This window comes from Mizuhopecten yessoensis, unplaced genomic scaffold (genome assembly GCF_002113885.1).
Source record: "Mizuhopecten yessoensis strain PY_sf001 unplaced genomic scaffold, ASM211388v2 scaffold5981, whole genome shotgun sequence".
NCBI lineage: Eukaryota > Metazoa > Mollusca > Bivalvia > Pectinida > Pectinidae > Mizuhopecten > Mizuhopecten yessoensis.
In genome coordinates, this window is record NW_018406320.1 from 10,379 (window position 1) to 32,400 (window position 22,022).

Sequence of the window (22,022 nt, forward strand, 5' to 3'; positions counted from 1 at the left end):
AAGCACACTACTCCTTGAGCACATTTGAAACCTTGTAGCTGGAATGAAGTGGTTCATCACGTACAAACACTAATGCTTTTTTAAACCGTTCTAAATCTTTACGACTGACACCATTTATACATTATATGAATTAATGTTTGTATAACCCTTTCTACATAGGTTCGACCGATTCTTTTAGGTTTCAGCTTTATGACATCTGACATGAAAGTTATTCATAAAACAATTTAGTTATGCACTATGAACAACGAAAATACCTTGATAGAATTGCCTTCTATTCAGGGAAGAAGTTTCCCACTTGAACACGTGAATCATCCTACTTTGTCGTTTTGTGTCGTTACAGCTTAGCACCGTAGAAGGCGAAACCTCTAACCAATGTGCCGGGAGATTCCGACTGGAGTCTGGGGAGAGAGACGGAGAAGATGTAAGTCTGTTATATTTGTAATTAATTGCAAAAGTAACGTAGATGGATAGTTGGTATAAACTCGAAACAAAAACAACAACAAACAAATACCACAAATCAGTACTCGTACCCGATCACACTAGAAAAATTCACGTAAATTAGGACAAAACACTAACATATATTGCAATGTTCACTGACAAAGACGAATGAGAACTCCTCTCCGACAAATATAAGTTACGGAGACAACAAACCCACAGGAAAAATTAATAATCACGGACATTTTAAGATGAAGCTAAACGATGCACGTGCTCCGGAAAAGTTAGGTTTCGTGCTCCGCATACGACTCCTGTCTTATATCTAAATCCAGGAAAGTATGAAAATAATCAATAAGACCCAATGAAAAAGTATTCAATAAAGAAATAAAATATTAAAACGTCTTAAATAAGATAACAAAATAGTAAAAAGTCTCTAATCAGATAACAAAATAGGAAAAAGTCTCTTATCAGATTACAAAATAGTAAAAAGTCTTTATTAAGATTATTAAAAAGTAAAAAGTCTTTTCCAAAATAATGAAATAGTAAAAAGTCTTTATTAAGATTATTAAAAAGAAAAAATCTTTTCCAAGATAATGAAATAGTAAAAAGTCTTTACCAAGATAACAAAATAGTAAAAAGGCTTTCCCGAGACAACAAAATAGTAAAAAGTCTTTCCCGAGATAACAAAATAGTAAAAAGACTCTTATCAGGTAACAAAATAGTAAAAAGTCTTTATTAAGATTATTAAAAAGTAATAAGGCTTTTCCAAGATAATGAAATAGTAAAAAGTCTTTATTAAGATTATTAAAAAGAAAAAATGTTTTCTAAGATAATGAAAAAGTAAAAAGTCTTTCCCGAGATAACAAAATAGTAAAAAGTCTTTCCCGAGATAGCAAAATAGTTAAAAGTCGTTCCCGAGATAACAAAATAGTAAAATGTCTTTCCCGAGATAACAAAATAGTAAAATGTCTTTATTAAGACTATTAAAAAGTAAAAAGTCTTTTCCAAGATAATGAAATAGTAAAAAGTCTTTACCAAGATAACAAAATAGTAAAAAGGCTTTCCCGAGACAACAAAATAGTAAAAAGTCTTTCCCGAGATAACAAAATAGTAAAAAGTTTTTATTAAGATTATTAAATAGTAAAAAGTCTTTTCCAAGATAATGAAATAGTAAAAAGTCTTTCCCGAGATAACAAAATAGTAAAAAGTCTTTCCCGAGATAACAAAATAGTAAAAAGTCTTTCCCGAGATAACAAAATAGTAAAAAGTCTTTCCCGAGATAACAAAAAACATAAAAAGTCTTTCCCGAGATAACAAAATAGTAAAAAGTATTTATTAAAATTATTAAAAAGTAAAAAGTCTTTTCCAAGAAAATGAAATAGTAAAAAGTCTTTACCGAGATAACAAAATACTAAAAAGTCTTTCCCGAGATAACAAAATAGTAAAAAATCTTTCCCGAGATAACAAAATAGTAAAAAGTCTTTCCCGAGATAACAAAATAGTAAAACGTCTTTATTAAGATTATTAAAAAGTAAAAAGTCTTTTACAAAATAATGAAATAGTCAAAAGTCTTTACCAAGATAACAAAATAGTAAAAAGTCTTTCCCGAGACAACAAAATAGTAAAAAGTCTTACCCGAGATAACAAAATAGTAAAAAATCTTTATTAAGATTAGTAAAATGTAAAAAGTCTTTTCCAAGAAAATGAAATAGTAAAAAGTCTTTCACGAGATAACAAAACAGTAAAAAGTCTTAAATGGATAACAAAATAGTAAAAAGTCTTTCCCGAGATAACAAAATAGTAAAACGTCTTGATTAAGATTATTAAAAAGTAAAAAGTCTTTCCCGAAATAACAAAATAGTAAAAAGTCTTAAATAGATAACAAAATAGTAAAAAGTCTTCACTAAGATAACAAACAGTAAAAAAGTCTTTACTTAGATAACAAAATAGTAAAAATTCTTTATTAAGATTACAAAATAGTAAAAAAGTCTTTACTAAGATTACAAAATAGTAAAAAGTCTTTACTAAGATAATGAAACAGTAAAACGTCTTTACCAAGATAACAAAATAATAAAGAGTCTTCACTAAGATAACAAATAGTAAAAAGTCTTTGCTAAGATAACAAAATAGTAAAAAGTCTTTACTAAGATAATGAAACAGTAAAACGTCTTTACCAAGATAACAAAATAATAAAAAGTCTTCACTAAGATAACAAATAGTAAAAAGTCTTTACTGAGATAACAAAATAGTAAGCTCTTTACTAATATAATAAAAAATATAACCAATCATCATCTTTGCTTGTTTATTAAAGAAATTTGCTTCTAGTCCTGAACTTGTCGAAACAGAAATGAAGAATTGTATCAAATCCTAACTTAGACATTGTTTTGAATATTGTAACATTGTCATTGCATATAGGAAGGATATGATGTCATCCTGACCTTGATATTGTGTAGGATATAATCAAATCGTAGCGTTATCGCTGTGAAGATATTCACGAACCTGAGTTCATGATTAAAGAATCTAGGAAATAAATTCCTCGATAATAATTATTGTCGCCTGACTACCAAATCTGACGACTAAATTTCATGATTCTAAATATTTCCTGCTCTGAAATGTTATTCCAGTTTTTTTTTCCGTAATGCTGTTTACATGTCAGTATAAAGTCACTGTTCTAGATTTCGTTCAGAATAACCACATTATCGATGTGCCATTTCAACCTACAAATAGGCTCTCCAGGTGAGATAGAGGCTACGACTTTGGCTGGACAAAGACTACTGTTATCATCACTACTCAGTGTCACCTTTGACATTTCGGTATTTTGCCATGGATATAAACATATACACTATGGTCAACGACATAGTAAATTGCAGCTTTTGATCTATTTTTACGAGCAGAATAATATTTTCAAAATCAATATGTATTAATTGTGTTTATATATGTATATACCATTTAATAACAATCGTTTTGTTATTTTAGGCAGTATCAAGTCCACTCAACAGCCCGATTCATTTGGAGAACCCTGAGTTTCAAACTCGATGGTACTTTAAATATTTACTTGGAAAACGTAAGTGTATAAAGTAAACTACTTAAAATAGCGTTAGAAAAATGTAAAACATCATGTCACCCTCATGCGTTTAAGTTTCCCCGATCATATTTCCCTTANAACCTGGAGACTGTTAAATCAGATCACGGCATTCGACAGGGATGTCCAGAACCTAGAGACTGTTAGATCATATCGAGGTATTCGACAGGGATGTCCAGAACCTAGAGACTGTAAGATCAGATCGAGGTATTCGACAGGGATGTCCAGAACCTAGACACTGTTAGATCAGATCACGGTAATCGATAGGGATGTCCAGAACCTAGAGACTGTTAGATCAGATCACGGTACTCGACAGGGATGTCCAGAACCTAGAGACTGTTAGATCAGATCAAGGTATTCGACTGGGATGTCCAGAACCTAGAGACTGTTAGATCAAATCACGGTATTCGACAGATATGTCCAGAACCTAGGGACTGTTAGATCAGATCGAGATATTCGACAGGGATGTTCAGAACCTAGAGACTCTTAGATCAGATCACGGTATTCGACAGGGATGTCAAGAACCTAGAGACTGTTAGATCAGATTGAGGTATTCCACAGGGATGTCCAGAACCTAGAGACTGTTAGATCAGATCACGGTATTCGACAGGGATGGCAAGAACCTAGAGACTGTTAGATCAGATTGAGGTATTCCACAGGGATGTCCAGAACCTAGAGACTGTTAGATCCGATCACGGTATTCGACAGGGATGCTGGAACCTAGCGACTGTTAGATCAGATCACGGTATTCGACAGGGATGTCCAGAACCTAGAGACTGTTAGATCCGATCACGGTATTCGACAGGGATGTCCAGAACCTAGAGACGGCTAGATCAGATCACGGTATTCGACAAGGATGTCCAGAACCTAGAGACTGTTAGATCATATCACGGTATTCGACAGGGATGTCCAGAACCTAGAGACTGTTAGATCAGATCGAGGTATTCGACAGGGGTGTTCAGAACCTAAAGACTGTTAGATCAGATCACGGTATTCGACAGGGATGTCCAGATTCTGGAGACTGTTAGATCATATCACGGTATACGACAGGGATGTCCATAACCTAGAGACTGTTAGATCAGATCACGGCATTCGACAGGGATGTCCAGAACCTAGAGTCTGTTAGATCAAATCACGGAATTCGACAGGGATGTCCAGAACCTAGAGACTGTTAGATCCGATCACGGTATTCGACAGGGATGTCCAGAACCTAGAGACTGCTGGATGTCCAGAACCTAGAGACTGTTAGATCAGATCACGGTATTCGACAGGGATGTCCAGAACCTAGAGTCTGTTAGATCAAATCACGGTATTCGACAGGGATGTCCAGAACCTAGAGACGGTTAGATCAGATCACGGTATTCGACAGGGATGTCCACAACCTAGAGTCTGTTAGAACAAATCACGGTATTCTACAGGGATGCCGGAACCTAGAGACTGTAAGATCAGATACTGTAAGATCAGATACTGTAAGATCAGATACTGTAAGATCAGATACTGTAAGATCAGATCCAGGTATTCGACAGGGAGAACCTAGAGACTGCTGGATGTCCAGAACCTATAGACTGTAAGATCAGATACTGTAAGATCAGATACTGTAAGATCAGATCCAGGTATTCGACAGGGGTATTCGACAGATATGTCCAGAACCTAGATACGGTTAGATCAGATCACGGCTTTCGACAGGGATGTCGAGAACCTAGAGACTGCTGGATGTCCAGAACCTAGGGACTGTTAGATCAGAGCAGACCCTAGATACTTTTAGATCAGAACACGGTATTCGACAGGGGTATTCGACAGATATGTCCAGAACCTAGATACTTTTAGATCAGAACACGGTATTCGACAGGAATGTCCAAAACCTAGATACTGTAAGATCAGATACTGTAAGATCAGATACTGTAAGATCAGATACTGTAAGATCAGATACTGTAAGATCAGATACTGTAAGATCAGATCGAGGTATGCGACAGGGATGTCCTGAACCTAGAGACTGTTAAATCAGATCGAGGTATTCGACAAGGATGTCCAGAACCTATTGACTGTTAGATCAGAGACTGTTAGATCGGATCACGGTATTCGACGGGGATTTCCGGAACCTGGAGACTGTTAGAGCAGATCACGGTTTTCGACAGGTATGTTCAGAACCTAGAGACTTTTAGATCAGATCACGGCATTCGACAGGGGTGTCCAGAACCTTCCAGAACCTAGAGACTGTAAGATCAGATCGTTGTATTCGACAGGGATGGCCAGAACCTAGAGGCTGTTAGATCAAATCAAGGTATTCGACAGGGGTATTCGACAGATATGTCCAGAACCTAGGGAAGGGATGTCAAGAACCTAGCGACTGTTAGATCAGAACACGGTATTCGACAGGAATGTCCAAAACCTAGATACTGTAAGATCAGATCTAGGTATTCGACAGGGATGAGAGACTGTTAGATCGGATCACGGTATTCGACTGGGATGTCCAGAACCGAGAGACTTTTAGATCAGATCACAGGTATTCGATAGGGATGTCCAGAACATAGAGTCTGTTAGATCTAAACACGGTATTCGACAGGAATGTCCAAAACCTAGATACTGTAAGATCAGATACTGTAAGATCAGATCTAGGTATTCGACAGGGAGAACCTAGAGACTGCTGGATGTCCAGAACCTAGGGAAGGGATGTCAAGAACCTAGCGACTGTTAGATCAGAGACTGTTAGATCCGATCACGGTATTCGACGGGGATTTCCGGAACCTGGAGACTGTTAGAACAGATCACGGTTTTCGACAGGTATGTCCAGAACCTATAGACTGTGAGATCAGATCACGGTTTGCGACAGGGATGTCCTGAACCTAGAGACTGTAAGATCAGATACTGTAAGATCAGATACTGTAAGATCAGATACTGTAAGATCAGATCGTTGTATTCGACAGGGATACAGGGATGTCCAGAATCTAGAGACTGTTAGAACAGATCACGGTTTTCGACAGGTATGTTCAGAACCTAGAGACTATAAGATCAGATCACGGTATGCGACAGGGATTTCCATAACCTAGAGACTGTAAGATCAGATACTGTAAGATCAGATACTGTAAGATCAGATCTAGGTATTCGACAGGGGTGTTCAGAACCTAAAGACTGTTAGATCAGAGACTGTTAGATCAGCTAGAGACTGTTAGAGCAGATCAGAACCTAGAGGCTTTTAGATCAGATCACAGGTATTCGATAGGGATGTCCAGAACATAGAGTCTGTTAGATCAAATCAAGGTATTCGACAGGGATGAGAGACTGTTAGATCAGATCACGGTATTCGACAGGGATGTCCTGAACCTAGAGACTGTTAAATCAGATCGAGGTATTCGACAGGGATGTCCAGAACCTAGAGACTGTTAGATCATATCACGGTATTCGACAGGGATGTCCAGAACCTAGAGACTGCTAGATCAGATCACGGTTTTCGACAGGGATGTCGAGAACCTAGAGACTGTTAGATCAGATCGAGGGATTCGACAGGGATGTCCAGAACCTAGAGACTGTTAGATCATATCACGGTATTCGACAGGGATGTCCAGAACCTATTGACTGTTAGATCAGATCAGAAACTAGAGACTTTTAGATTAGATCACGGTATTCGACAGGGACGTCCAGGATCTGCACTTAGACTTGTTTTAGTTGACGTAGTGATTGAATTGAAAATTAAACATATTTGATAAACAAACGGAATCATCACGACTTAAACACTACATTCCTCACTTCGGTTATCTACATTATTGTTTATTGATTTGCATTCAATTACTAGTATATTGATTATATGTATTATACAGATGTACAGATTAAATGTATGGATACACGTTTGAATGGGAAAAACTGATCAAATGAACAACAGCACGTTCTTTTTGCTAAGATGACCGTAACAGAGGTCGCACAAACTACATACATATTTGTAGAGACAGCAAAAATGGCTCATAATGTAATATACACCTTAATTTTACCCAAAATTGGATACCTGAATTTCACCAATAACTAGCAAGTTTACGGCGGCCTTCTTGTCTAATTGAAAAACATAATTCGCACTAATGTTTGCAGTGGCATAATACACATGACAATACCATCATTATAACGCCAATCAGTACTTGTGTTTCAACCTCAATAATGTCAACCGATACTTTTCTGTAAATCACTATAATGTGATTCAATCATTTTAACGTTTATATTCAACCCTTCACACATGCTTGATTTAGTTTGTGATATCAGTTCGGCACTAACCTCTACATATTTATATTGCAGTGCACCAGAATTATGTTGGGTTGGACGCTGAAAAAGAGGCATACCTGTTGTCCGTCATCGTAACAGATGCTAACAATCACAACGTGCCTCAGTATCGGGCGGTGCTGTGGCAGAAGTCGGTAAGTTCCAGGAAGTGTTGTCGCGAATGTTGGTAAACTGAAATTCATTATGTAGTAAAGGTCAGTTTGCTTTTGTGTTCTGCACTGGCAGTCATTGACGACTATTTGGTAAGTAGTTAGTTCGGGATCAGTCTGAACCGTGCGTTGCCGAAACGTGGTCTTGCAGACGACGGGACCGTACTTTGTAAGTAGACTAAGTCGTGTTATAATGAAAGTAGGTAAGTGCCGAGACGTGGCAGAAGTCGGTAGATATTTAGGTGCTGCTGTGGCAGATGTCGGTAGTTATAAGTTCTGCTGTAGCAGAAGTCGGTAGATGTTATAGGTGCAGCTGTGACAGATGTCGGTAGTTATAGGTGCTGCTGTGACAGATGTCGGTAGTTATAGGTTCTGCTGTTGCAGATGTCAGTAGTTATAGGTGCTGCTGTGGCAGATGTTGTTAGTTATAGGTTCTGCTGTGGCAGATGTCGGTAGTTATAGGTGCTAATGTGACAGATGTCGGTAGTGATAGGTGTTGCTGTAGCAGATTTCGTTAGTTATACGTGCTGCTGTGGCATATGTCGGTAGTTTAAGGTGCTGTTGTGGCAGATGTTGGTAGTTATAGGTTCTGCTGTGACAGATGTCGGTAGTTATAGGTGCTTCTGTGACAGATGTCGGTAGTTATAGGTGCTGCTGTAGCAGATGTCGGTAGTTATAGGTGCTGCTGTGACAGATCTCGGTAGTTATAGGTGCTGCTGTGACATATGTCGGTAGTTATAGGTGCTGCAGTAGTAGATGTCGGTAGTTATAGGTTCTGCTGTGACAAATGTCGGTAGATGTTATAGGTGCTGCTGTGACAGATGTCGGTAGTTATAGGTTCTGCTGTGACAGATGTCGGTAGTTATAGGTGCTGCTGTTGCAGATGTCAGTAGTTATAGGTTCTGCTGTTGCAGATGTCAGTAGTTATAGGTGCTGCTGTGGCAGATGTTGTTAGTTAGAGGTTCTGCTGTGGCAGATGTCGGTAGTTATAGGTGCTGCTGTGGCATATGTCGGTAGTTATAGGTGCTGCTGTGACAGATGTCGGTAGTTATAGGTGTTGCTGTGGCATATGTCGGTAGTTATAGGTGCTGCTGTGGCAGATGTCGGTAGTTATAGGTGTTGCTGTGGCATATGTCGGTAGTTATAGGTGCTGCTGTGGCAGATGTCGGTAGTTATAGGTGTTGCTGTGGCATATGTCGGTAGTTATAGGTGCTGCTGTGGCAGATGTCGGTAGTTATAGGTGCTGCTGTGGCATATGTCGGTAGTTATAGGTGCTGCTGTGACAGATGTCGGTAGTTATAGGTGTTGCTGTGGCATATGTCGGTAGTTATAGGTGCTGCTGTGGCAGATGTCGGTAGTTATAGGTGTTGCTGTGGCATATGTCGGTAGTTATAGGTGCTGCTGTGGCAGATGTCGGTAGTTATAGGTGTTGCTGTGGCATATGTCGGTAGTTATAGGTGCTGCTGTGGCAGATGTCGGTAGTTATAGGTGCTGCTGTGGCATATGTCGGTAGTTATAGGTGCTGCTGTGACAGATGTCGGTAGTTATAGGTGTTGCTGTGGCATATGTCGGTAGTTATAGGTGCTGCTGTGGCAGATGTCGGTAGTTATAGGTGTTGCTGTGGCATATGTCGGTAGTTATAGGTGCTGCTGTGGCAGATGTCGGTAGTTATAGGTGTTGCTGTGGCATATGTCGGTAGTTATAGGTGCTGCTGTGGCAGATGTCGGTAGTTATAGGTGTTGCTGTGGCATATGTCGGTAGTTATAGGTGCTGCTGTGGCAGATGTCGGTAGTTATAGGTGCTGCTGTGGCATATGTCGGTAGTTATAGGTGCTGCTGTGACAGATGTCGGTAGTTATAGGTGTTGCTGTGGCATATGTCGGTAGTTATAGGTGCTGCTGTGGCAGATGTCGGTAGTTATAGGTGTTGCTGTGGCATATGTCGGTAGTTATAGGTGCTGCTGTGGCAGATGTCGGTAGTTATAGGTGTTGCTGTGGCATATGTCGGTAGTTATAGGTGCTGCTGTGGCAGATGTCGGTAGTTATAGGTGTTGCTGTGGCATATGTCGGTAGTTATAGGTGCTGCTGTGGCAGATGTCGGTAGTTATAGGTGCTGCTGTGGCATATGTCGGTAGTTATAGGTGCTGCTGTGACAGATGTCGGTAGTTATAGGTGTTGCTGTGGCATATGTCGGTAGTTATAGGTGCTGCTGTGACAGATGTCGGTAGTTATAGGTGTTGCTGTGGCATATGTCGGTAGTTATAGGTGCTGCTGTGGCAGATGTCGGTAGTTATAGGTGTTGCTGTGGCATATGTCGGTAGTTATAGGTGCTGCTGTGGCAGATGTCGGTAGTTATAGGTGCTGCTGTGGCATATGTCGGTAGTTATAGGTGCTGCTGTGACAGATGTCGGTAGTTATAGGTGTTGCTGTGGCATATGTCGGTAGTTATAGGTGCTGCTGTGGCAGATGTCGGTAGTTATAGGTGCTGCTGTGGCATATGTCGGTAGTTATAGGTGCTGCTGTGACAGATGTCGGTAGTTATAGGTACTGCTGTGACAGATGTCGTTAGATGTTATAGGTGCTGCTGTGACAGATGTCGGTAGATGTTATAGATTCTGCTGTGACAGATGTCGTTAGTTATAGGTGCTGCTGTGACAGATGTCGGTAGTTATAGGTGTTGCTGTGGCATATGTCGGTAGTTATAGGTGCTGCTGTGGCAGATGTCGGTAGTTATAGGTGCTGCTGTGGCATATGTCGGTAGTTATAGGTGCTGCTGTGACAGATGTCGGTAGTTATAGGTGTTGCTGTGGCATATGTCGGTAGTTATAGGTGCTGCTGTGACAGATGTCGGTAGTTATAGGTGTTGCTGTGGCATATGTCGGTAGTTATAGGTGCTGCTGTGACAGATGTCGGTAGTTATAGGTGTTGCTGTGGCATATGTCGGTAGTTATAGGTGCTGCTGTGACAGATGTCGGTAGTTATAGGTGTTGCTGTGGCATATGTCGGTAGTTATAGGTGCTGCTGTGACAGATGTCGGTAGTTATAGGTGTTGCTGTGGCATATGTCGGTAGTTATAGGTGCTGCTGTGACAGATGTCGGTAGTTATAGGTGTTGCTGTGGCATATGTCGGTAGTTATAGGTGCTGCTGTGACAGATGTCGGTAGTTATAGGTGTTGCTGTGGCATATGTCGGTAGTTATAGGTGCTGCTGTGGCAGATGTCGGTAGTTATAGGTGCTGCTGTGGCATATGTCGGTAGTTATAGGTGCTGCTGTGACAGATGTCGGTAGTTATAGGTGTTGCTGTGGCATATGTCGGTAGTTATAGGTGCTGCTGTGACAGATGTCGGTAGTTATAGGTGTTGCTGTGGCATATGTCGGTAGTTATAGGTGCTGCTGTGACAGATGTCGGTAGTTATAGGTGTTGCTGTGGCATATGTCGGTAGTTATAGGTGCTGCTGTGGCAGATGTCGGTAGTTATAGGTGCTGCTGTGGCATATGTCGGTAGTTATAGGTGCTGCTGTGACAGATGTCGGTAGTTATAGGTGTTGCTGTGGCATATGTCGGTAGTTATAGGTGCTGCTGTGGCAGATGTCGGTAGTTATAGGTGCTGCTGTGGCATATGTCGGTAGTTATAGGTGCTGCTGTGGCAGATGTCGGTAGTTATAGGTACTGCTGTGACAGATGTCGGTAGATGTTATAGGTACTGCTGTGGCAGATGTCGGTAGTTATAGGTGCTGCTGTGGCAGATGTCAGTAGTTATAGGTGCTGCTGTGGCAGAAGTCGGTAGTTGTTATAGGTTCTGCTGTAGCAGAAGTCGGTAGTTGTTATAGGTTCTGCTGTAGCAGAAGTCGGTAGATGTTATAGGTGCTGCTGTGACAGAAGTCGGTAGATGTTTTAGGTGCTGCTGTGGAAGAAGTCGGTACTTGTTATAGGTTCTGCTGTGGCAGATGTCGGTAAATGTTATAGGTTCTGCTGTGGCAGATGTCGGTAAATGTTATAGGTACTGATGTGGCAGAAGTCGGTAGATGTTATAGGTTCTGCTGTAGCAGAAATCGGTAGATGTTATAGGTTCTGCTGTAGCAGAAGTCGGTAGATGTTATATGCTCTGCTGTAGTAGAAGTCGATAGATGTTATAAGTGCTGCTGTGGCAGATGCATGTAAGAGGAACTATAGCTTCTTAGTCATACATGTAAGAGGAACTATAGCTTCTAAGTCATACCTGTAAGAGGAACTATAGCCCTTAAGTCCTACATCTAAGAGGGGCTTTAGCTTATAAGTCCTACATGTAAGAGGGGCTTTAGCTTATAAGTCATACATGTAAGAGGAATTATAGTTTAGAAGTCATACATGTAAGAGGAATTATAGTTTATGAGTCATACATGTAAGAGGAACTATAGCCCTTGAGTCCTACATCTAAGAGGGGCTTTAGCTTATAAGTCATACATGTAAGAGGGGCTATAACTTTCAAGGTGCTGCTGTGGCAGATGTCGGTAGATGTTATAGGTGCTTCTGTGGCAGATGTCGCTAGATGTTATAGGTTCTGCTATAGCAGAAGTCGGTAGATGTTATAGGTACTGCTATAGCAGAAGTCGGTAGATGTTATAGGTACTGATGCGGCAGATGTCAGTAGTTATCGGTGCTGCTGTAGCAGATGTCGGTAGTTATAGGTGCTGCTGTGACAGATCTCGGTAGTTATAGGTACTGCTGTAGCAGAAGTCGGTAGATGTTATAGGTACTGCTGTAGCAGAAGTCAGTAGATGTTATAGGTTCTGATGCGGCAGATGTCGGTAGATGTTATAAGTGCTGCTGTGGCAGATGCATGTAAGAGGAACTATAGCTTCTTATTCATACATGTAAGAGGAACTATAGCTTCTAAGTCATACCTGTAAGAGGAACTATAGCTTTTAAGTCCTACATGTAAGAGGAACTATAGCTTTTAAGTCCTACATGTAAGAGGAATTATAGTTTATAAGTCATACATGTAAGAGGGGTTATAGCTTTTAAGTCCCACATGTAAGAGGGGCTTTAGCTTATAAGTCATACATGTAAGAGGGGCTTTAGCTTATAAGTCATACATGTAAGAGGAATTATAGTTTATAAGTCAAACATGTAAGAGGGGCTATAACTTTCAAGTCATACATGTAAGAGGAACTATAGCTTATAAGTCATACTTGTAAGAGGAACTATAACTTCTAAGTCATACCTGTAAGAGGAACTATAGCTTCTAAGTCATACCTGTAAGAGGAACTATAGCTTCTAAGTCATACCTGTAAGAGGAACTATAGCTTCTAAGTCATACCTGTAAGAGGAACTATAGCTTCTAAGTCATACCTGTAAGAGGAACTATAGCTTCTAAGTCATACCTGTAAGAGGAACTATAGCTTCTAAGTCATACCTGTAAGAGGAACTATAGCTTCTAAGTCATACCTGTAAGAGGAACTATAGCTTCTAAGTCATACCTGTAAGAGGAACTATAGCTTCTAAGTCATACCTGTAAGAGGAACTATAGCTTCTAAGTCATACCTGTAAGAGGAACTATAGCTTATAAGTCATACATGTAAGAGGAACTATAGCTTCTAAGTCATACTTGTAAGAGGAACTATAGCTTCTAAGTCATACCTGTAAAAGGAACTATGGCTTCTAAGTCATACCTGTAGGAGGAACTATAGCTTCTAAGTTATACCTGTAAGAGGAACTATAGCTTCTAAGTTATACCTGTAAGAGGAACTATAGCTTATAAGTCATACATGTAAGAGGAACTATAGCTTCTAAGTGGTGGCTGTAAGAGGAACTATAGCTTATAAGTCATACATGTAAGAGGGGCTATAACTTTCAAGTCATACATGTAAGAGGAACTATAGCTTATAAGTCATACCTGTAAGAAAAGCTATTTCTTCCCCTCGAATTACGTTGTCATCTTAAATTCAAATGCGACTGAGTTGTTAAAAACATGATTGTTCCAGTATTGGAAATATTATTTTGATGATATCTGTAATAGTATATATCAATTCCTTGTATTTGATGATTGTTTTTGGAATTTCCAATATCAAGACTCCTCTTAGGTATGTTAACTATACATAATTTGTTACTAGTACTATGTAAAGATTAACGAACACCATCAGGTTAAGAAATCCAACCTGTAAAAATACTACATAAACATTTGTGATTTTTTCAAAACTTTCATTGAAAGGGTGCCAAAAGAATCAGCCTTCCGTACAATCCGAGTAAGCCGCAGACTGTCAAAAGTATTATCAGGTACGTACCACGTAAACCATGTATGGAAAATCCAACGTAACCCAATCACACTAATATAACCCTAAACGTACCATTTAGGCCAAAAACTCATTAAGGTTGAATGAACAACTCCACGTAGCTCATGTACACAAGACTGACCGCTAGGCCTCTGCCTTTTTGGCGGACTTTATATATATATATATTAGTAAGTTGTATATTTATATACAATCCCATAGATTCTATATATGTGCAATTTTATGAAGCCTGTGTACATTGTATGTACAATCACACGGAACCCATTTTCAATAAAATTCATCAGTTTGGCCATACGTAAAATCAAAGTTTTACTTTACGCACAAACAATGTTCGTATTCAGTGTGTCACGATGTTTTAAGACTGACCGGTTCCTTCATAAGTAACTCTCCCGGGGCTATATACTGTACTAAATAGGTTACCGAGAGTAGTGCAGGGCCTAACAGATATGTCACTCGACCCGGGACTATACACTGTATCAAATAGGTTACCAAGAGTAGTGTAGGGCCTAACAGATATGTCACTCGACCAAGGACTATACACTGTATTAAATAGGTTACCGAGAGTAGTGTAGGGCCTAACAGATATGTCACTCGACCCGGGACTATACAATGTATCAAATAGGTAACCGAGAGAAGTGCAGGGCCTAACAGATATGTCACTCGATCAAGGACTATACACTGTATTAAATAGGTTACCGAGAGTAGTGCAGGGCCTAACATATATGTCACTCGACCAAGGGTTATACACTGTATTAAATAGGTAACCGAGAGAAGTGCAGGGCCTAACAGATATGTCACTCGACCCTGGACTATACACTGTATTAAAAAGGTTACCGAGAGTAGTATAGGGCCTAACAGATATGTCACTCGACCCGGGACTATACAATGTATCAACAAGGTAACCGAGAGTAGTGCAGGGCCTAACATATATGTCACTCGACCAAGGATTATTCACTGTATTAAATAGGTAACCGAGAGAAGTGCAGGGCCTAACACATATGTCACTCGACCCGGGACTATACAATGTATCAAATAGGTTACCGAGAGTAGTGCAGTGCGTAACAGATATGTCACTCGACCCGGGACTATACACTGTATTAAATAGGCAACCGAGAGAAGTGCAGGGCCTTACATATATGTCACTCGATCAAGGACTATACAATATATCAAATAGGTAACCGAGAGAAGTGCAGGGCCTTACATATATGTCACTCGACCAAGGACTATACACTGTATTAAATAGGTTACCGAGAGTATTGCAGGACCTAACAGGTATGTCACTCGACCCGGGACTATACACTGTATCAAATAGGTTACCGAGAGTAGTGCAGGGCCTAACAGATATGTCACTCGACCCGGGACTATACACTGTATCAAATAGGTAACCGAGAGAAGTGCGGGGCCTAACACATATGTCACTCGACCCGGGACTATAACTGTATCAAATAGGTAACCGAGAGAAGTGCTGGGCCTAACATATATGTCACTCGACCAGGGACTATAAAATGTATCAAATAGGTTACCGAGAGTAGTGCAGGGCCTAACAGGTATGTCATTCGACCGGGGACTATACAATGTATCAAATAGGTTACCTAGAGTAGTGCATGGACTTACATATTTTTCACTCGACCAAGGACTATACAATGTATTAAATAGGTTACATAGAGTAATGCAGGGCCTAACAGATATGTCACACGACCCGGGATTATACACTGTATCAAATAGGTAACAGAGAGAAGGACAGGGCCTAACAGATATGTCACTCGACCAGGGAAATAGGTAACCGAGAGAAGGACAGGGCCTAACAGATATGTCACTCGACCAGGGAAATAGGTACCCGAGAGAAGGACAGGGCCTAACAGATATGTCACTCGACCAAGGACTATACAGTGTATTACATATGTTACAGAGAGTAGTGCAGGGCCTAACAGGTATGTCATTCGACCGGGGACTATACAATGTACCAAACAGGTTACCTAGAGTAGTGCATGGACTTACATATTTTTCACTCGACCAAGGACTATACAATGTATTAAATAGGTTGTAACCGAGAGTAGTGCAGGGCCTAAAATATATGTCACTCGACCCGGGACTATACAATGTATCAAATAGGTAACCGAGAGAAATGCAGGGCCTAACAGATATGTCACTCGATCAAGGACTAGGTTACCTAGAGTAGTGCATGGACTTACATATATGTCACTCGACCAAGGACTATACAATATATCAACTGTACTAAATAGGTAACCGAGAGAAGTGCAGGGCCTTACATATATGTCACTCGATCAAGGACTATACAATATATCAAATAGGTAACCGAGAGAAGTGCGGGGCCTAACACATATGTCCCTCGACCCGGGACTATAACTGTATCAAATAGGCAACCGAGAGAAGAGCTGGGCCTAACATATATGTCACTCGACCAGGGACTATAAAATGTATCAAATAGGTTACCGAGAGTAGTGCAGGGCCTAACAGGTATGTCACTCGACCCGGGACTATACACTGTATCAAATAGGTAACCGAGAGAAGGACAGGGCCTAACAGATATGTCACTCGACCAAGGACTATACAATGTATTACATATGTTACAGAGAGTAGTGCAGGGCCTAACAGGTATGTCATTCGACCGGGGACTATACAATGTACCAAATAGGTTACCTAGAGTAGTGCATGGACTTACATATATGTCACTCGACCAAGGACTATACAATGTATTAAATAGGTTACAGAGAAAAGGGCAGGGCCTAGCAGATATGGCACTCGACCGGGATATGTCACTCGACCCCCCACTATACACTGTATCAAATAGGTTACCGAGAGTAGTGCAGGGCCTAACAGATATGTCACTCGACCGGGGACTATACAATGTATCAAATAGGTAACCGAGAGAAGTGCGGGGCCTAACATATATGTCACTCGACCCTGGACTATAACTGTATCAAATAGGTAACCGAGAGAAGTGCTGGGCCTAACATATATGTCACTCGACCGAGGACTATAAAATGTATCAAATAGGTTACCGAGAGTAGTGCAGGGCCTAACAGATATGTCACTCGATCTGGGACTATACAATTTATCAAATAGGTTAGCGAGAGTAGTGCAGGGCCTAACAGATATGTCACTCGACCAAGGACTATACAATATATCAACTGTACATAATAGGTAACCGAGAGAAGTGCAGGGCCTAACATATATGACACTCGACCCGGGACTATACAATGTAACAAATAGGGTACTGAGAGTAGTGCAGGGCCTAACAGATATGTCACTCGACCCGGGACTAAACATTGTATCAAATAGGTAACCGAGAGAAATGCAAGGCCAAACAGATATGTCACTCGATCAAGGACTATACAATGTATTGAATGGGTTACAGAGAGTAGTGCAGGACCTAAAAGATATGTCACTCGACCAAGGACTTTACAATGTATCAAATAGGTAACCGAGAGAAGTGCGGGGCCTAACATATAGGTCACTCGACCCGGGACTATACACTGTATTAAATAGGTAACCGAGAGAAGTGCAGGGCCTAACAGATATATCACTCGACCGGGGACTATACAATGTATCAAATAGATAACCGAGAGAAGTGCAGGGCCTTACATATATGTCACTCGACCAGGGACTATACCATGTATTAAATAGGTTACATAGAGTAATGCAGGGCCTAACAGATATGTCACTCGACCCGGGATTATACACTGTATCAAATAGGTAACCGAGAGAAGGAAAGGGCCTAACAGATATGTCACTCAACCAAGGACTATACAATGTATTACATAGGTTACAGAGAGTAGTGCAGGGCCTAACAGATATGTCACTCGACCCGGGACTATACAATGTACCAAATAGGTTAGCGAGAGTAGAGCAGGGCCTTACATATATGTCACTCGACCAAGGACTATACAATGTATTAAATAGGTTACAGAGAAAAGTGCAGGGCCTAACAGATATGTCACTCGACCAGGGACTATACAATGTATCAAATAGGTTAGCGAGAGTAGAGCAGGGCCTTACATATATGTCACTCGACCAAGGACTATACAATGTATTAAATAGGTTACAGAGAAAAGTGCAGGGCCTAACAGATATGTCACTCGACCAGGGACTATACAATGTATCAAATAGGTTACAGAGAAAAGTGCAGGGCCTAACAGATATGTCACTCGACCGGGGACTATACAATGAATCAAATATTTTACCGAGAGTAGTGCGGGGCCTAACATATAGGTCACTCGACCCAGGACTATACAATGTATCAAAAAGGTAACCGAGAGAAGTGCAGGGCCTAACATATATGACACTCGACCCGGGACTATACAATGTAACAAATAGGGTACTTAGAGTAGTGCAGGGCCTAACAGATATGTCACTCGACCCGGGACTATACAATGTACCAAATAGGTTAGCGAGAGTAGAGCAGGGCCTTACATATATGTCACTCGACCAAGGACTATACAATGTATTAAATAGGTTACAGGGAGTAATGCAGGGCCTAACAGATATGTCACTCGTCCCGGGATTATACACAGTATCAAATAGGTTAGCGAGAGTAGTGCAGGGCCTAACAGATATGTGACTCGACTAAGGACTATACAATGTATTAAATAGGTTACAGAGAAAAGTGCAGGGCCTAACAGATATGTCACTCGACCAGGGACTATACAATGTATTAAATAGGTTACAGAGAAAAGCGCAGGGCCTAACAGATATGTCACTCGACCGGGGACTATACAATGCATCAAATATTTTACCGAGAGTAGTGCAGGGCCTTACATATATGTCACTCGACCCGGGACTATACACTGTATCAAAAAGGTAACCGAGAGAAGTGATGGGCCTAACATATATGTCACTCGACCGGGGACTATAAAATGTATCAAATAGGTTACCGAGAGTAGTGCAGGGCCTAACAGATTTGTCACTCGATCCGGGACTATACACTTTATCAAATAGGTTACAGAGAGTAGTGCAGGACCTAACAGATATGTCACTCGACCCGGGACTATACACTGTATTAAATAGGTTACCGAGAGTAGTGCAGGGCCTAACAGGTATGTCACTCGACCCGGGACTATACAATGTATCAAATAGGTTTCCGAGAGTAGTGCAGGGCCTAACATGTATGTCACTTGACCCGGGACTATACACTGTATCAAATAGGTTACAGAGAGTAGTGCAGGGCCTTACATATATGTCACTCGACCCGGGACTATACACTGTATCAAATAAGTAACCGAGAGAGGTGATGGGCCTAACATATATGTCACACGACCGGGGACTATAAAATGTATCAAATAGGTTACCGAGAGTATTGCAGGGCCTAACAGATATGTCACTCGATCCGGGACTATACACTTTATCAAATAGTTTACAGAGAGTAGTGCAGGGCCTAACAGATATGTCACTCGACAATAGGTTACCGAGAGTAGTGCATGGCCTTACATATATGTCCCTCGACCAAGGACTATACATTGTATTAAATAGGTTACAGAGAAAAGTGCAGGGCCTAACAGATATGTCACTCGACCGGGGACTATACAATGTATTACATAGGTTACAGAGAGTAGTGCAGGGCCTAACAGGTATGTCATTCGACCGGGGACTATACAATGTACCAAATAGGTTACCGAGAGTAGTGCATGGCCTTACATATATGTCACTCGACCAAGGACTATACATTGTATTAAATAGGTTACAGAGAAAAGTGCAGGGCCTAACAGATATGTCACTCGACCGGGGACTATACAATGTATTACATAGGTTACAGAGAGTAGTGCAGGGCCTAACAGATATGTCACTCGACCCGGGACTATACAATGTATCAAATAGGTAACCGAGAGAAGTGCAGGGCCTAACAGATATGTCACTCGACCGGGGACTATACAATGTATTACATAGGTTACAGAGAGTAGTGCAGGGCCTAACAGGTATGTCACTCGACCCGGGACTATACACTGTATTAAATTGATTACCGAGAGTAGTGCAGGGCCGAACAGGTATGTCACTCGACCCGGGACTATACACTGTATCAAATAGGTTACCGAGAGAAGTGACGGGCCTTACATATATGTCACTCGACCCGGGACTATACAATGTATCAAAAAGATATGTCACTCGATCAAGGACTATACAATGTATTAAATAGGTTACAGAGAAAAGTGCAGGGCCTAACAGATATGTCACTGGATCCGGGACTATACACCATATCAAATAGGTTACAGAGAGTTGTGCAGGGCCTAACAACCAGGGACTATACAATGTATTAAATAGGTTACAGAGAGTAGTGCAGGGCCTAACAGATATGTCACTGGATCCGGGACTATACACCATATCAAATAGGTTACAGAGAGTTGTGCAGGGCCTAACAGATATGTCACCCGACCCATGACTATACACTTTATCAAATAGGTTACAGAGATTAGAGCAGGGCCTGACAGATATGTCACTCGACCAAGGACTATACACTGTATTAAATAGGTTACCGAGAGTATTGCAGGACCTAACAGGTATGTCACTCGACCCGGGACTATAAAATGTATCAAATAGGTTACCGAGAGTAGTGCAGTGCGTAACAGATATGTCACTCGACCCGGGACTATACACTTCTAACATATATGTCACTCGACCGGGGATTATAAAATTTATCAAATAGGTTACCGAGAGAAGTGCAGGGCCTTACATATATGTCACTCGACCCGGGACTATACACGGTATCAAATAGGCTACAGAGAGTAGTGCAGGGCCTAACAGATATTTCACTCGACCAAGGACTATACAATATATCAACTGTACTAAATAGGTAACCGAGAGAAGTGCAGGGCCTTACATATATGTCACTCGACCCGGGACTATACACTTTATCAAATAGGTTACAGAGAACAGTGCAGGGCCTAACAGATATGTCACTGGATCCGGGACTATACACCATATCAAATAGGTTACAGAGAGTTGTGCAGGGCCTAACAACCAGGGACTATACAATGTATTAAATAGGTTACAGAGAAAAGTGCAGGGCCTAACAGATATGTCACTCGATACGGGACTATACACCATATCAAATAGGTTACAGAGAGTTGTGCAGGGCCTAACAGATATGTCACTCGATCAAGGACTATACAATATATCAACTGTACTAAATAAGTAACCGAGAGAAGTGCAGGGCCTAACAAATATGACACTCGACCCGGGACTATACAATGAGTGCAGGGCCTAACAAATATGACACTCGACCCGGGACTATACAATGTAACAAATAGGGTACTGAGAGTAGTGCAGGGCCTAACAGATATTTCACTCGACCAAGGACTATACAATATATCAGCTGTACTAAATAAGTAACCGAGAGAAGTGCAGGGCCTAACAGATATGTCACTCGATCCGGGACTATACACTTTATCAAATAGGTTACAGAGAGTTGTGCAGGGCCTAACAGATATGTCACTCGACCCGGGACTATACACTTTATCAAATAGGTTACAGAGAGTAGTGCAGGGCCTGACAGATATGTCACTCGACCAAGGACTATACAATATATCAACTGTACTAAATAAGTAACCGAGAGAAGTGCAGGGCCTAACAAATATGACACTCGACCCGGGACTATACAATGTAACAAATAGGGTACTGAGAGTAGTGCAGGGCCTAACAGATATGTCACTCGACCCGGGACTATACAATGTATCAAATAGGTAACCGAGAGAAATGCAAGGCCTAACCGATATGTTACTCGATCAAGGACTATACAATGTATTAAATAGGTTACAGAGTGTAATGCGGGACCTAAAAGATATGTCACTCGACCCGGGACTATACAATGTATC

The 22,022-nt window shown here is 40.9% G+C and overlaps 1 long non-coding RNA gene across 1 annotated transcript; it reads left to right on the plus strand.

The window, feature by feature from the left end:
- Nucleotides 1–336: 336 nt before the first annotated feature.
- On the plus strand, nucleotides 337–14,182 carry LOC110451396. Its single transcript, XR_002463069.1, has 4 exons — nucleotides 337–421; nucleotides 3,412–3,499; nucleotides 7,796–7,914; nucleotides 14,118–14,182. It is a non-coding gene; the product is annotated as an uncharacterized LOC110451396 (long non-coding RNA).
- The last annotated feature ends 7,840 nt before the right edge of the window (nucleotides 14,183–22,022 follow it).